Source organism: Mauremys mutica, chromosome 2 (assembly GCF_020497125.1).
Source record: "Mauremys mutica isolate MM-2020 ecotype Southern chromosome 2, ASM2049712v1, whole genome shotgun sequence".
In the NCBI taxonomy this organism is placed as follows: Eukaryota; Metazoa; Chordata; order Testudines; family Geoemydidae; genus Mauremys; species Mauremys mutica.
This window is the reverse complement of record NC_059073.1, coordinates 287743573-287761122: the sequence shown is the minus strand read 5'-3', so window position 1 is coordinate 287761122 and position 17550 is coordinate 287743573. Positions and strand designations below refer to the sequence as shown.

Sequence of the window (17550 nt, the reverse complement as noted above, 5' to 3'; positions counted from 1 at the left end):
CTCCCGTCAAGAGTTTGATGCCCTCCTGGAAAAAGGGCTGCAAGTGGCGAGAGCTTCCCTCCACACCTTGTTGGATGTAGCAGACTCCACAGCCACGACTCTGGCCTCGGGTGTTGCCACGAGGTGCATTTCATGGCTCCAGTTATCGAGCCTTCCCTAGCATCTGCTGCACACTATACAGGACTTGTCCTTCAATGACAAAGGCTTGTTTTCAAAACTGACCCTAGGCTGCAAGGCCCAAAGGACAGCGAGGTCACTATGCACTCCCTCTCGGCATGTACATGCCAATGACTCACTGCCGACCTTTTCCGCCAGCCTCACCGCCCTTACCCTGCGCCTAGACAACGACAGGGCTTTGCCAGCAGGCGACGCTGAGACAGTCGTAGGCATTGGTCGGGACCCCTAAGAGGCCAAAAATCAGGGCCCTCCCAACCACCAATCGAGCAAAACCTATCCCTCCTCATCCCTCCTAGTGACCCCTCTCACGAGCAATTCCTCTTGCAAGAGGCGCGGGCGCTCCTCACCATCGGAGCTATAGAGGAGGTTCCACAGACAAAAGGGACAAAAGGTTCTAGCCCTCTAGTTCCTGATCCCCAAGGTGAAGGGAGGTCTCAGACCTATCCTAGACCTGCAGAAGCTCAACAAGTATGATATACCTGGAGTTCCGCATGGTATCCATGGGGACCGTCATCCCATCCTTGGATCCCGGAGACTGGTATGCCGCCCTCGATATGAAGGGCGCGTATTTTCACGTCGCCATTTATCCTCCGCAGAAGGTACCTCTGGTTTGTGGCCAACCGTCATTTCCAGTTTCCGGTCCTCCCGGTCGGCCTCTATACAGCCCCCTGTGTATTCACGGTGTCTGTCTGTAGTCGCCGCCCTCTCCGCCCCCGTCGGATACACGTTCTCTGTATCTGGACGATTGGCTCATTCCAGGGGCCACCGGGGCCCAAGTTACCACTCGTGTGGGCGTCGACGAGGTCCTATTCCTGCGTTTAGGTCTGATGATCCATATAGCGAAATCCACCCGGATTCCCACTCAGGGAATAGACTTAACTGCGGCCTCCCTGGACTTCAGTATCGCACAGCCTGCTTACCTACGCCTTGCTTTCATGCGATGGTAACCACAGTACAAGGTCTACGGACCTTCCCGGTAACTTTGGCTTGAGCGTGCCTAGGTTTTCTGGGCCACACGGCTGCCTGCACGTGCGTAACCGAGCATGCCAGGCTTCGCCTCCATACACTTTAATCGTGACTCACCTCAGTGTACCACCCGGCCAGAGACAGCATGGTCATGGTCGCCTCGATCCTCCCGAGCGTCCTAGGCTCCCTCGACTGGGGGTCGACGCCCTCCCTGATGTGTGCAGGAGTGCTGTTCCATCCACCTCACCCTCAGTGTCCCTCATGATGGACGCCCCCATCTCTTCACTGGGGTGCTCACTTGGGTCAGTTTCCCACTCCAAACCTTTGGTTGGCTCAACAGCTGCCCTTGCACATCAATGTCCGGGAGTGGAGAGCAGTCTGCCTTGTGTACCAGGCGCTTCAGCAGCACCTACAAGGCTTTTGTGTCTCTGTGTTCACAGACAACACAACGGACACCCGTTGCATAAACAAGCACGGAGGAGCACGGTCCTCCTCTCTTTGCAGGGAGCTATCCAGCTCCGAGACTCCTGCACAGCTCAATTGACGGACCTGGTAGCGTCCTTTCTCCTAGGGGTCCGGAACACTTGGGCGGATCGCCTCAGCAGATCCTTCCTGTCTCTCAAGTGGTTGATTCCTCCGGATGTTATCCATTACGTGTCTGGAACTTCACTCTCGCGGAAACGGAACGAGAGAGAAGTTCTGCTCATGCCAAGGCCTCTCCCCGGGCTCAATCTTGGCTGCTTTTCTGATGCCGTGGACGAGCCGTCTGCCGTCCACTTTCTCACCGCTCCCGCTGGTTCGCAAGGTCCTGCTAACACTCCGCAGGGACAGAGCACATCTGATCATGATCGCTCCAGCGTGGTCCAGGCAGCACTGGTACATCATGTTGCTAGACTTGTCGGTAGCCAACCAATTCCCCTGCCTCTTTGCCCAGACCTCATAACGCTGGATCACGGCAAACTTTACCACCTAGACCTGCAATCCCTGCACATCGCCGCATGCCTGCTAGGGCCTAAACCGAGCTGTTACATTGTTCTGCCTCGGTTCTACAGGATTCTCCTGGGTGGTAGGAAGCCTTCCACTCGATTAACGTATCTGCCCAACTGGCAGACTTTCTCTTGCTGCTACGAAACACAATGTTTCCCCCACAGAGGTTCCGATCTATTTCCTCTGGGATTGCCTATGATCTTCAAACAGCAGCGCCTGGCGCAGTTCATCATTAAGGGTGCACTTGGCAGCCGTCTCTACCTTCCTCCCAAGGGAGAGTGGCCGCTTCATATTCTCACACGCTGTGGTTTCTAGGTTCCTCAAGGGCTTGGGGCATTTATGCCCCCAGGTTCGCCGCCCCACCAACTCCTGGGTCTTCAACCTGGTTATAAGCAGACTTATGCCTGCTCCATTCGAACCACTGACAACATGCTCTCTGAGATACCTGTCCTGAGGGACAGCTTTTTCCTTGTAGCCTTTGCATCGGCTGGACATGTCTCCGAGCTTCAGGCTCTCACAGTGGACCCACGGTGCACTATGTTGCGTAAGGACAAGGGGCTGTTGTGACCACGTCCGGCCTTCCTCCCTAAGGTGCTGTTGACCTTTCATATCATCCGGGATATCTTCCTTCCGGTCTTCTTTCCGAAGCCCCATTCATCGCGACGGGAGCACATTTGCCCTCCCTAGACGTCCGTAGGGCGCTCGCTTTTTATGTCAAGCGAACAAGCCTTTTGGTACGCCCCCAACTCTTCGTTGTATTGGCAGACCGGATGAAGGGCCTACCTATCTCCTCCCAGAGCTTTCCATCTTGGGTGACGTCATGCATTTGCACCTCCTGTGACTTGGCCCATGTTCCATCGAGCCACCTTACTGCTCGTTTCACCAGGGCTCAGGCTTCTTCTGCTGCCTTTCCGACTCACATACCCTTCCAGAGGCTATGTCATACTACTACCTGGTCCTCTATCCGGACCTTTGCCTCTTTGGTCTAACTGTCCAGAGATGATGCAACCTTTGGCTCAGCAGTTTGCATTCTGCAACATCTCACTCCGACCCCACCGCCTACGTAAGGCTTGGGAATCACCTACATGGAATGGATATGAGCAATCACTCGAAGAAGAAAAAACAGTTACTCACCGTTGTAACTGTTGTTCTTCGAGATGTGTTGCTCATATCCATTCCAAACCCACCCTCCTTCCCCACTGTCGGAGTAGCCGGCAAGAAGGAACTGAGGAGTGGGTGGGTCGGCTGGTGTATATATCCGGCGCCATGGTGGCGCCACTCCAGGGGGCGCCCAGCCGACCCACTGAGTTGCTAGGGTAAAAGTCTTCCGACGAACGTGCACGCGGCGCGCACACACCTACATGGAATGGATATGAGCAACACATCTCGAAGAACAACAGTTACAAAGGTAAGTAACCGTTTTTTTCCTAACAGCCAGAAATTTTCTGTTGTGAATGGATCCACTGACTTTCCTTTTGAGAGATCCAGTGTGGGTAGCTTTGAAAAGGTCTCAGATGGAGTAAAGGCTGTTAAGAAAGTTGAGCAGCCATATAACCATGTGGCTGTGTGTGGCCAGCGTGTTGGGAAGACAATGGTGTTGGAACAGGAATGTCTCCATGCTGATTCTGTGAGTGAGCAGTCTGTGCTTCAGGGTCTGAAGACAGATTCAGTTACTGGTGTTTCAGAGCAGAACAGTTTTATGGCTGAATGCTTGAGGATGCAGGAGAGAGCAAGCCAGCTCTCACCCTCAGACCCTTTGAATTTGTGTGGTATCTCTATAAGACAAAGTCCAGCCTTGGAATCCATAGCAGCTAAGAAGTTAAAAGCTAGTGTCTGTGTTGATGCAAATTACCTGCCTGTCTGGGAGAAGAAAGACTTGCTAATAGCTATTAGCACAGAGAGCCCACCCCATCAGCCAGTGACTTCTGTTAGGCAAAAGCAGATCCAATCCACTGTTGTTCAAACCAAGTTTTACCTTAAGTTTGTAAAGAGATTCAATCATGTTATTGAACATGACTTTGATAAACCATTTCTGTTATACACTGGTACGGCCTCTAGCCCAACACTAGCTGTAGTGAAACAGACCCAAGGAGGGGGAGCTCTTGGGATGCAGTCAGTGATGTTTGTGTCATCCCTTCCTGCATCAATTTTGTGTTGGGGGTGTGACGTTATTGACATAAACTGGGACCATATAGAACATGGTTTGCAACCAAGGTCCTGTAGTGGCACCAAATCTGATGTAAAGGGGGTCATATAAGGTGTCTAGGACCAGGTTATGGGTTGCTGGTTATGATTATGCTGTCTGTATGTCTGTGTATCATTTTGTAGTTAAAATTATAAGTATTGGCTCTGTACTGTCTGTATTTTGTATTGTGCTCTGCTTCTGGGTGACACCGCAGACAAGTTGGTGTTAGCTCTGCCTAGTCTGCTTGATGGCCCATTAAGGGCCATCAGCTACACAATTGACCCATGGAGAGAAGGCAGACACGCCTTGTGACTCAGCAAAGTATGCAGGGACTTGTCCATGACTCCATTTTGCTGTAATTTTCCACAGTAAGGACAAAGAGGTTCTTACACCTGGAAAAGCCTATATAAGGCTAATGCCTCATCTCCATCTTGTCTTCAATCCTGCTTCTTACCTCTGGAGGGACTTTGCTACAAGCTGAAGCTCTACACAAGGGACTGATGACCCATCCCAGCGGGGGATGTACTCCAGAGACTTGATTTGAACCTGCAGTTTATGCCATCACTGCTGCAAGCCTGAACTAAGAACTTTGCCATTACTGTATGTAATTGATTCCATTTAACCAATTCTAGCTCTCATCTCTACCTTTTTCCTTTTATGAATAAACCTTTAGATTTTAGATTCTAAAGGATTGGCAACAGCGTGATTGGTGGGTAAGATCTGATGTGTATATTGACCTGGGTCTGGGGCTTGATTCTTTGGAATCGAGAGAACCTTTTTCTTTTATTGGGGTGTTGGTTTTCGTAACCATTCATCCCCAGGAGGAGTGCACTGATGGTGATACTGGGAGACTGGAGTGTCTAAGGGAATTGCTCGTGTGACTTGTGGTTAGCCAGTGGGGTGAAACCGAAGTCCTCTTTGTCTGGCTGGTTTGGTTTGCCTTAGAGGTGGAAAAACCCCAGCCTAGGGCTGTGACTGCCCTGTTTGAGCAATTGGTCCTGAATTGGCACTCTCAGTCGGGTCCCGCCAGAACCGCATCGTCACACCAGGTGGCACCGCCGTTACCAGCACCACGTGAATCCCAGCCATCACCTGGGATGTGAAACTTTGTCTCTTCCGCCTGCTCCTCTCCCCCAAGGTGTCTTTTTCCTTCCCCACCTCATTTCTTCTCGCTCACTCTCCTTTTTCCTTCCACGAGGAGCCTGGCTTAGCCTGCCAAGACCGTATATTCTGCCACACGCCTATGAGCCTGTGACCACGTAAAAGCCACACTCAAAAGAGCTGGTACGAGTTGGTCAGGGCTCAGAATGCCCGAGCAGCCCACGTGCTAAGGCTGTTTTTCCAGCAGCGAGGTTACGAGAGCGAGAGCACCAGAGTCACAAGCTGCAGTTTCTCTGTGCTGTTCATTTCCCGTTGTGTGTCCCGGTGTGTTTGAAAGGAAACGGGCTTAGACTGTAACAACAGCCGCAGTGACAGCTCCAGCTCCAGCCTTCATCTCGGTTCCTCCTAAAGCCAGCTATTACCATTTGAATTCCACCGTAGGGCCTGTTAAACAAGGCGGGGGTGTCTCTCCAGCTAAAGGGAACGGGAACAAGAGCTGCTGTTAAAATAAAAGCCTTTTACATTTCAAATGCCTTAACCGGTTTTCCTCCTTTCCTGTCTCGTCCGGAAAGGGTGACACGGCTGTTTCAGGGTGGGTTTGCTGTAGTGCTAAGCAGGTTGGGGTCTCTGTGTCCCGAACCCCAGACCTCGTTTAACACGGGTTAACGGTGGCCAGTGACGGGTTATGTTAGCAGTGCCAGCCCAGACGGGCCAGTGAAATGTACACAACACACCCCAGCTGCACAACGGAGCCCACTGCACGAGAACTGTGCTGGTCTGTCTCTTGGCTCACGGAGCTTTTTGTGCTGTCCCTCTACATGGGAGCTCCCACGTCGGATTTATAGCCACCTGCTGCTCCATTCGCATCGGTAAGTGACACCCCTGCCATGGCGTTAACAGCAGAGCTCTGGCAGCACCCGGGCCATTAACTCCGTATGCGATACGTGCTGCCCTTCTGACAGTACAGGGAGGGCAAATGCATGGCACCAGCCACGCCGTCCCCCACAAAGCAGCGGTACAGCCACCGGCAGCCGCATCTCCCAGCACTTCCGCTGCGGCCAAATGCTGCTGCTGTCAGGCCCGAGGATCCCGGCGGAGAGGCGGCCCGCACTCCGCGCAGCAGCTCCCGTCTGGAGCGGGAGCCCCCCAGGGAGTCTGCACAGAGGAGAGTGGAGCGGGAGGAGGCCGGGGCACCCGGACCGGGAGAAAGACAAACAGCCGCAGCGGGCGAGAGGCTCTGTCGGGCTGTGAGGTGACTGGGGAGCACAAGGGTCATGGGGATTCAGAGACGCCACCCGCTGCTTTGTCCCGGCAGGGTCAAATAGTCACCGCTCCCCGGTGGAAGGTCAGGGCTGCTCCAGTGAGCGCTGTCGCCCTCTAGTGGCTGCAGCCCTAAGGCACCCGCAACGGTAGCGTCAGGGGAGGGTTAACAGACTAGTGACGGTGTCTGGCTGGCTTCTCTGGCTGCGGCCTCAGTACCGGTGCGCAGCGTCAGGCTGAGTCAGACAAGCCTGCTGAAGGGCCCAGATCAGTACCCCCTACACACACGCAATGCCACTGCTCACCCCATTTTACACACACACACACACACACACACACACACACACACACAATGCCATTGCTCACCCCGTTACACACAAACAATGCAAGTGCTCACCCGTTATACACACACACACACACAATGTCATTGCTCACCCTGTTTTACACACACACACACACACACACAATGCCATTGCTCACCCCGTTTTACACACACACACAATGCCATTGCTCACCCCGTTTTACACACACAGTGCCGGTGCTCACCCCGTTTTACACACACACACACAATGTCATTGCTCACCCCGTTTTACACACACACACAATGCCATTGCTCACCCCGTTTTACACACATGTACACACACAGTGCCAGTGCTCACCCCGTTTTACACGCGCACACACACACGCACACAATGCCACTGCTCACCCCGTTTTACACATACACAATGCCATTGCTCACCCCGTTTTACACACACACACAAAATGCCATTGCTCACCCAGTTTTACACACACACACACACACACACACAATGCCATTGCTCACCCCGTTACACACAAACACAAACAATGCAAGTGCTCACCTGTTACACACACACACACAATGCCATTGCTCACCCCATTTTTCACACACACACAGTGACACTGCTCACCCTGTTTTACACACACGCGCGCACACACAAAATGCCATTGCTCACCCCGTTTTACACACATGCACACACAGTGCCGGTGTTCACCCCGTTTTACACACATACACACAAAATGCCATTGCTCACCCCATTTTACACACACACAAAATGCCATTGCTCACCCCGTTTTACACACACAGTGCCGGTGCTCACCCCATTTTACACACACACTCACACACACACACAATGCCATTGCTCACCCCGTTTTACACACACACACACACAAAATGCCATTGCTCGCCCGTTTTACACACATGTACACACACAGTGCCAGTGCTCACCCCGTTTTACACGCACACACACACACAATGCCACTGCTCACCCCATTTTACACACACACACACACAATGCCATTGCTCACCCAGTTTTACACAAACACAATATGCCATTGCTCACCCCGTTTTACACACACACACACACACACACACACACACACACACAGTGCCACTGCTCACCCTGTTTTACACACACACACATACAGAGTGCCACTGCTCACCCTGTTTTACACACACACACACACACACACACAGTGCTGGTGTTCACCCCATTTTACACGCACACACACACACAGTGCCATTGCTCACCCCGTTTTACACACACACACACACAAAATGCCATTGCTCACCCCGTTTTACACACACACAAAATGCCATTGCTCACCCTGTTTTACACACACACACACACACACAATGCCATTGCTCACCCCGTTTTACACACACATACAGTGCCATTGCTCACCCCATTTTACACACACACACACACACACACACACACACACACACACACACACACACACACACACACACACACACACACCAGTGAGATTGTGCGAAGCAAAATGACCTTTGTGCCCCAAGGAAATCAACAGGGGGCAGGAATGGCCCTGCCTGTCTAAGCTCTCCTACCGGCCTAGAGCTCAAGAAACGTTGGCTGCATCATAGTGGGACGCCAGGCCTGTCACCCCTTTTGCTAGGGAAATCCGCCAGTCCCCTGCCTTCCTCGGCATTCAGCCCCATGAGCCTCTCCTGGTGTTGGTTCGCCACTGCCGTTCTTTCCAAGGTTTCTTGACATATTGCTGCTGCTGGACATAACTCGAGGTGCTGTCAAGAAAATGAGCTCTCCATAGACACCTCCATCATGACAAACGGTATTCCCTAGCTTAGCGGTGTCGCTAGCTCCATCGCTTTTCCTCTAAGCAGACAGTAAATTATGCCAAGGGCAGGAATTTAATACAGCATCCATTGCACAAGAGGGTGATTTCTTCCTGTGCTCCCAGATGGGAACTCTGGCCCAGATCCTCAAAGGTACTTAGGCGTCTAACTCCCATTTAGCACTTACATTCTCAGCGATTATTTCCCAGAGCCCCCCGCCCCTCTTGGGGGTTCCAGGCTTCAGCTGTGGGGCAGGGGGTCTCTGGGCTTTAGCCCCATGGGGCTGGGAGGCCACCGGAACCCAGGGCTTCAGTCCCACAGAGCATGCCAGGGCGACACACACACACACACACACACACACACACCCGTGCTGTGACAGTGCAGGGTCTCTTTCAATACTGCATCGAAGTAAGGACTCCTGGCACGGGCGGGTGTGTGTATACCAGTACGGTGCGTTGCTAGAGGCCTCTCCATTTGAGGCTTGACAAATGGGAATTAATTAAGCTTCGCAGCGTGTTTGTTAGTTAGGGAAGCATTATCAGCCCTAATATACAAATGGGGAAACTGAGGCAGAAAACGTTCTTGGCCCCGGTCTTCAGCAGGGCTGGGCTGTTTTCTCTCGCCTTCTCCTCCCCTCTTAGCTTGCAGGAGTAGTATGTGCACAGTGGGTTTGCTACCATTTGTCATACACCCCGGGTGAGTTTTCTGGGGAGATTAGCAACACATCCTTTACCCCAACAATGGTCTCTCCCTCTAATTCCATAGGGCTGGATGTCCTGTACCAGATCCCTTACCCAGCACGGGGCAGATTTTGATCTCAGTTACCTGTGCAAATCTGGCGTGACAGTGGAATCACTCCCAGTTTATACCATTGGCTGGAAGAGCAGAATCTGGCCCTGTTTCTCTAAGGCTGGGTATCGCTGGCTGTTTGTGTCCACTCCCATGCGCCACGTACTGCAGACCGCTGGCAGGAGATGTGTGGGAGGGAAGGGAAAGCCATGAAATCAGCACCAGTTTTGTTCCAGTTTCTATGGCGGTACCTCTCCAGCTCGCAATCACATCCCTGTCCTCCCGACAGTGCTGGGGATCAGAGAGCCCAGACAGACACAGAAGCTTTTGATCCTCCCAAATCAGTCCCAAACCTGCTGTCTGTGCAGCTGGGTGGCCAAATAAGAAACTAAAGAATATGTAGCATCCAAACAGTGATCCTCAGAGAGGCGGATCGGGCTGGCTCACACTAAGAATGGAACAGCAGGGGCAGATGTCATCATTCTGGAGACGCCATTGAAATGTGAGACGCCTCCAGGACCTTCCTCCTCTGGAAGGGAAAGTTCACTTGACTCTGGTAGTAACTCGCATCCCGGGCACTTACAGCTCTGACCTTTTATCTAGCGCCTCAAAGTGGAGGCTGGGGCACAGCTCAAGCGGCTTTCCTCTCCCCTCTCTATGGACCTTCCAAGGGCTGCAGGAGGAGTAGCTTAGAGAGAGAGTTAAGAACTGGCTTTCTGGTGCATTTCAATGGCGGGTGGAAGTGAGGGCCCATGATCAGGGGGCCTGCCTGGGAATCAAGCAGCCTGGGTTCAGTTACTGACTCGCTGCAACATCTTGGACGAGTCACTTTGCAGTGTCGTGCCTCAGTTTCCCCATCTGTATAACGGCAATTATAATATCTACCCACTTTTGATGCCTATAGCTGAAGCACTGTATAAGCTCTAGCATTACTTCTTGCTGGTCATTGGCCTGGAAATGTGCTCTGGACAGCAAGCTTCCAAGGGAGATTTTTGGCGCCTGAAGTGCCAAAGAGAAGCTAGAAGTGCCGGCAACAACGGCCAAAGGACTGGGGAGAGCTAAGGTGCAGGAAGGGGGAAAGGCTCTTATCACCTCCAAACCTGTTTACCCATCCCAATGTGCACCTATTAATCCCTTCCCTGAGCCTCAGGTGAGAAGCCACACCCTAGTCTGGCCGCTTTCAATTGATACGCAGCATGGGAGCATTTCCCTTCTCCTGGCTCCTCCTGGCTTAGCCACTGCGCTGTTCAGTCCCTTAGTGCTCACTTTGCAAAGCTGCTCCCGGGGGGCGCGTGGCTTGCTTGGGTCCTGTCACTTCTAATATCCTGCCTGGCTGCTCCTCGGAAGAGACCGAAGCCGCGGCGGCAGAGGAGATGGCAGGGCTGCGTTGAGGCCGGCGTTGACACCGGCACTGGCAGCTGGCGTTTTCTGGGCCAGGTTCAGCCGCGGGGGAAGCTGACACAGCGTCCGAGCAGTTATTGGTCTGGCTCCCAAGTTGCATTTGGCCCTGGCCATTTCAGTGCTGGAGAGGCCATTCTGGAACGGTTTTCCCCTGCTTGATGCAGGGTCTGATCCACAGGCTCCCAGCGCCTGGGGGTTTCAGGTGCGTGAATTCAGAGCTGGGCTCCTGTGCCCCCTGGGCTCCTGTGTCTGTGAGTGTCTGGGCCACAATGGAGGCCGGAACCAGGCTAGATTACGCAGGCATAGAAAAGTCCAATTCCAAACTGCGGGAAGTCCCAGCATCCCTGGGTAAGCAGATAAGGCCCCGACCCTGCACCCTCCTCTGCACAGACATTCCCTGCACCCACGCCCGGACCCACTGAAGTTAACTGGGCTCCGCCTGGGCGCAGGCTTTAGGGGGACCAGACAGCAAGTGTGAAAAATCGGGCCGGGGGTGGGGGTTATTAGGAGCCTAGATAAGTCCCAAAAGTCGGGACTGTCCTTATAAAATCGGGACATCTGGTCACCCTAGCAGGTTTCTACCCTTACAAAATGCATCCCAGGGTGGGGACCTCAATCTGTGCCCGTGGTACGACGCGAGCTAAAGGCCTTTTGCTGAGCCGCCGGGTGAATGTGGTGGGCTGGTTAGCCCGGACGTGAGCCTGTCTCGCAAGGTCAGGCTGCCATAACACTCTCTGCCCTAGAAACACCACGGCCGGGGCAGCGATTTGATACCACTGACCCAGAAGCCTGGAGGTAAAACTCTAACCAGCTCCCAGTGCGAGAAGGGACCTGATATCCAGCTGGCTCATGCCCAGCCTGTCGCCCTAGGCTGCCAGCCCTGCCTCCACGTCTCCCTCCTCCAGCCTCCCCCACTTGCCCTGAATTAACTTTTGCTGCTGCTGTTTGACAGGCAGCTTCTGAACCAACCCCCCTCGGTAGTGCTGATCTAAAATAAAACTATCTCCAGCCTGCTGCACTCTACTCCCAGCTCAACTCACTCCAGAGATCCACCCCGGGGGGGACTGGCAGCCAAGAACCCAAGAGCCACCGGACGGACAGACAGATGCCTTAGCGGAAGGACAACTTGCTATTGCTTCCTTCCCACCCAACTTACCGTGCTGGGATCCAGATTTCCAAAGGAATCGTCCGTCCCCCTGCTTTGCTTCACTTCTGAGCGCCGGGCTGGTGCTGCATTGTGCCAACCGCTTGACAAGGTCAGTTGCAGGGAAATGCATGTTCCAAAAGGAGGCGAGTAAATCGGGTCATTGTTAAACGACTTAGCTGCCTGGCGCGAGCTCGCCCCTTCTTGCATTGTGTTTGCCACCCGGCCCTGGCAGCGCGGCTGAGCTGAATGTCTTGCTGTGTCTGTGGCCGGAGCCTACTGTTAACTGCAGCTGCGGTGGATGGGACGTGAGGACGGGTTGCTTTCACTGGCCAGGGCGCAAGCGCTGTATGTAAGAGCGACCTCTTGCAACAAGATTCAGCCACAGTGCAGAAGTATCGGTAACGCAACCATAATCTGTGGACACAGCGGGCAAAGTGCACATCCCCTAGCACATCCGCGTGCCTCCCAGGTGTGGAGCGGAGCAGGGAGATGGGCACGCTTAGCTACCTGTGCATGGGTTTGTGCACTCACCTACCTGCCCCACTGCAGCCAAGGACAGGCACCCTGGGCTGTCGCAGAGGCCTGCAGCTGCAGGCAGGGCAATCGCTCAGCTAAATTTGGAAAGGGCTCCGTGTTCTGCAGACCGAGGCTTTTTCCCACCTCGGCCTCACACCAGCTTCGGGGGCACTGCATTCCCGGTTACATAACTTTGCTCCATTAACCTTCTCCCACCCGGCCCTGCTGGGATCAACACCTTGAAAAACACCCTGTAAGTGCACAGTGGCTGAAGTCCTGCTGAGAGAGGGGGCGGGGGCTGCTTAACGAGATATCCACAATGCGGAACAAAACACCAAGCACACCCTCCGAGTGGGTTAAAACTAGACAGTGCAAAGCAAAGGCACTTTGATCATAAGACGTGGTCTTGCACGGCAGGCAGGATGACACACAATGGGGCCTAGTGGCTAGTGCACCAGACTGGGACTCAATCGATCCAGGTTCTACTCCTGGCTCTTGGGCAAGTCACTTCCCTGTGCTGTGCCTCGGTTTCCCTACCTGCCAAGTGGGATAGTGGTGCTGACCTTTGCGGGGCATGTTGAGCTGCGTGGCTGACAAGTGCAATGTCAGTGCTGACCTGGTCTCAGAAGAGCAAAGGCACAGGACCCTATTGTAATGATCCAGGCCACTCAGTGATTGGCGGGGGCCATCCAGCCGCCAATACACCATCTCCAGCTAGCAGTGGGTTCTGCATGGGTCACAGTAACCAGGCAGCACTATTCAGTTCATTGTGATCACTGCAGCAGGGGCCAAAGTCGACCCTGGTTTATACCCATGCAACCTCCCCGGCAGCACCACTGAAGGCCACAGGGGACCCCGGGGGACAGAATTGGGCCCAGATACCGTCCTGCTCTTGCATAAGGGACAAAACCGCAAAAGCCTCACTGCAGCGTCACGGCAACCAGCGTTGGAAAACAGCTGCCGTGTTAGGGCGCTGAATCCCCCTGACCGTGCCCTCGCTGTATTCCCCGGGGCTTTCGTCTGGTTGTGAACGTGCCCATCCCTTGGGAGACTGTGCCACCTCGCTGCCAGGAAGCCCAGCCTGCTATTCCAGCTGAATGCCCGTTTCCCCAGCCAGACCCCTCATTCGCCCCCCGTGGGATGCCCGGCCAGTCTCCTTGGCCTTTCTTCATGGCAATTGTTTGGAGACCATTAGCCCATGTCACCCCCACGCGCAGATACACGCTGAGGAGTACCCGAGGCCCATGGCAACTCTCCCAGGAGCAAAGCCTGGGAATGAGTGTAGGCGGCCTCCTCTTGCTCTGGGAAGGAGGTGCCTGGGACTGAACCCAGGCTTCCAGCGGCGTCAGCCCAAACTACAGCGACTTTGCATCATCTCCCGTCAGCATCACTTCTCAGCAGGTTCTTTGACTCCTCTTTCCTGCCTGGCCTAGGCCCGGAGATGACCCTCTTCCCCCCGCTATCCCCGGTTCGTTGCCCAGGGTTGCCAACTTGGTAAAATTTAAAAACCGGACACTCCAGCAGGAGTGCGGAACCTCCCCTGCCCCGCCTCGTCCCCCTGAGGCCCCGCCCCTTCCACTCCTCTGCCCCTCCCACCCCCAATCCTCCTGCCCGGGTCAGGAGGGACTTGCCTGTGGAGCTGGGGCTGGAAGCTGCAGCCGCCCAATGGAGGTAGGAGGTGATGACCCGGTGCCTCCCCTGCTCACAGTAACCGGACTTTGGGTGTCCTGTCAGTAAATCTGATCGGACACTGTCAGGTTCCTTTTCGACCCAACTTCCCGGTTGAGAATCGGGCACCTGGCCACCCTATCGTTGCCACTCTGCGCTTCCAGCTGCACACGCGGAGCATCTCGCAGTCTTTCATTCCTCCTCACCGCCCCACGGGGCGGCAGGAAAATGCCACTGGCCCCATTTAACCGGTGGGCAGAGGAGCATGGAGACAGCAAGGGCTCTCCCCGCAAGGGGACGCAGGCGTCCCAGCGCTCACCACCACAACAGCTAGCTTCCAGGTGCCCCGTGGCATTCACAGCCCTGAGCCGGCATCCCCAGGCACTGTAGGGGGACACAGAATGCGCGGCACAGATGCCAGCAAGCTGGGTGGGGTGCTGCTGAAACAAGCCAGCGGGAAATGCACAGGCACTGGGTGGAGCCTAAGCACCCCTCCTCCAGGGTAGCTAAGGCTTTTAGCTCTGGGTTGGAGGGAGGCACCTTCCTCTGCTTGGGCTTCTTAGCTGTAAACCCTCCAGCAGGCAGGAGCCTAAGCCAGATTGGTCCTGTCTCCCGTGGCAGAGAGCCCTGTGATAGCCCGTAACCTGGTGGGTAGGCACTCAGCTGGGAAGCGGTGGTCCTGTTTTCCAATCCTGCTCTGCCTTCTCTGGAGCCAGAATTTGAACCCAGATCTTCCAGCTGACTGCCCAAAGTGCTGGGCCCTCAGGTATTCCTCTCTCCTGCTGAAGCTTCCCGTTCACTGCCTGAGGTGAGCGAGCGGGTGAGAAAGAGAAGGCAGCCTATTGCCTGGTGGTTAGGGCACGCTGCTGGCATGCGGGAGGGTCAGGCTCGTGGCTCTGCTCCAGACTGGGGCTTCAAACTTGAGTCGCCTCGCTCCGAGGGAGTGTGCGAACCCCGGGGTACAATGGGATGTACGCACACAGCCCGCCTGCTCCAGAAATTCCTCATCTGACTGCCCCCGGCAGCCTTTGGTGCCCGGCCTGTCCCGTGCTCTGAGCACACCTGCAGGCGAGCGACCCAGGGGAAGGCGTCGTCGGAGAAAGGCCATAGGCACGACCTCGGTGCTGAGCGACGAGGCAGCGCCAGGCCTGAGGTGGCTTTGTCCAGGCCCATTAGCAGACACTTAGGTTGCCTAGGGGGCTGTTCCTGGAGGAGAGTTGGGATTAGTTTAGTTTGCGGCTGAGCGGGAATTTTGAGGCGCTCGGGGGCACCTAGATGTTGGACTGAGCGTGGCCGTGGATATAGCGCTGAAAGTCTTGCCCAAGGCTACACAGGAAACCTGCAGCAGAGGAGGAACCTGACATCAGGCCTTGCACATTCTAGGCTAACCACTGGCCCCTCCTGCCTTCCGCCGCATTTGGGCTGAATGGGAAGGAGGGTTCAGACCAGGTCCGAAGGCTCCTGTGGACGTCACTGGGCTTCGGACTGGGCCTTAGGTGAACCCCTTCACCAAGCCAAGCCGCGGGTTGACCTGCGCTTTTGGTGCCGTGACTGAGCTGCCTTTATTGGATCAAAGGGAGGCTCCAGCTTTTAAAAATTCAGTAAAATTAAAGAAAAAAAAATAACCCGCCAGAGGCAAAAGCTTTACAAGTCAGACTTTAAATCAGGGGCCGCCAGAGGTTGTTTTTTTATTGCTGCTCACACATGCAGGCCCCTTCCTGAGCCCCTTTAAAGTTCACTCTGCTAATGTTACTGAGTCCACAGGATTAACTGCTCCTCTGCCGATCCGTGTTTTCTGCATCTCCCTGCCAGGTAGCCCAGGGTGGCTTCCAGCTAAGCCCATCTCCCTGCCTGAGCCATGAGCCTTTCGGCTCCCCTGCCTCTGGTTCATCGGCGGCTGGCTGCTGAGTCCGGCCCACATGCTCAGGGTGTAACTGATTGCCCAATTTGGGGTCGGGCAGGAATTTTCCCCAGGTCAGACTGGCAGAGACCCTGGGGGCTTTTTTCCTTCCTCTGCAGCATGTGGCACAGGTCACGTGCTGGTTTGAATGAGGGTAAGTGGTGGATTCTCTGTAACTTGACATCTCTAGATCAGGGGTCTCAAACTCAAGTGACCACGAGGGTCACATGAGGGCTAGTTCATTGGCCAGAGGGCCACATCACTGACACACACACCCCGCCCTGCCCCCCACTCCACCCCTTCCATGAGGCCCCGCCTCTTCCCACCCCTTCCTCACCCCCACTCCAACCGCTTCCCGGAAGTCCCCACCCCATCTCTGCCCCCTCCCTGCCCCCTGAGGGTGCATGAGGGTGTGGCAGGGGGCTCAGGGCAGGGGATTGGGGTGCAGCAGGGGGCTCAGGGCAGGGGATTGGGGTGCAGAAGGGGTGTGGGATGCGGCAGGGGGCTCAGGGCAGGGAGTTGGGGTGCAGCAGGGGTTTGGGGTGCAGGCAGGGGGCTCAGGGTGCAGAAGGGGTGTGGGATGCGGCAGGGGGCTCAGGGCAGGGGGTTGGGGTGTAGGAGGGGGTTGAGGTGCAGGTAGGGGGCTCAGGGCAGGGAATTGGGGTGCAGAAAGGGTGTGGGATGCAGCAGGGGGCTCAGGGCACGGGGTTGGGGTGCAGCAGGGAGTTGAGGTGCAGGCAGGGGGCTCAGGGCAGGGAGTTGGGGTGCAGCAGGGGGTTGGGGTGCAGGCAGGGGGCTCAGGGTGCAGAAGGGGTGTGGGATGCGGCAGGGGGCTCAGGGCAGGGGGTTGGGGTGTAGGAGGGGGTTGAGGTGCAGGCAGGGGGCTCAGGGCAGGGAGTTGGGGTGCAGCAGGGGGTTTGGGTGCAGGTAGGGGGCTCAGGGCAGGGAATTGGGGTGCAGAAAGGGTGTGGGATGCAGCAGGGGGCTCAGGGCAGGGAGTTGGGGTGCAGCAGGGGGTTGGGGTGCAGGCAGGGGGCTCAGGGTGCAGAAGGGATGTGGGATGCAGCAGGGGGCTCAGGGCACGGGGTTGGGGTGCAGCAGGGAGTTGGGGTGCAGGCAGGGGGCTCAGGGTGCAGAAGGGGTGTGGGATGCGGCAGGGGGCTCAGGGCAGGGGGTTGGGGTGCAGAAGGGGTGTGGGATGCAGCAGGGGGCTCAGGGCACGGGGTTGGGGTGCAGCAGGGAGTTGGGGTGCAGGCAGAGGGCTCAGGGTGCAGAAGGGGTGTGGGATGCGGCAGGGGGCTCAGGGCAGGGGGTTGGGGTGCAGAAAGGGTGTGGGA

The 17550-nt window shown here is 55.5% G+C and overlaps 1 protein-coding gene across 1 annotated transcript in view; it reads left to right on the top strand.

Moving 5' to 3' along the window:
- Positions 1–12181: 12181 nt before the first annotated feature.
- Positions 12182–17550, top strand: part of HHATL (hedgehog acyltransferase like) — a 40049-nt gene continuing 34680 nt past the window's right edge. Inside the window, exon 1 of the mRNA XM_045007779.1 lies at positions 12182–12238. The gene's annotated coding sequence lies outside the window, so the exon portion shown is untranslated. The remainder of the gene's footprint in view (positions 12239–17550) is intronic.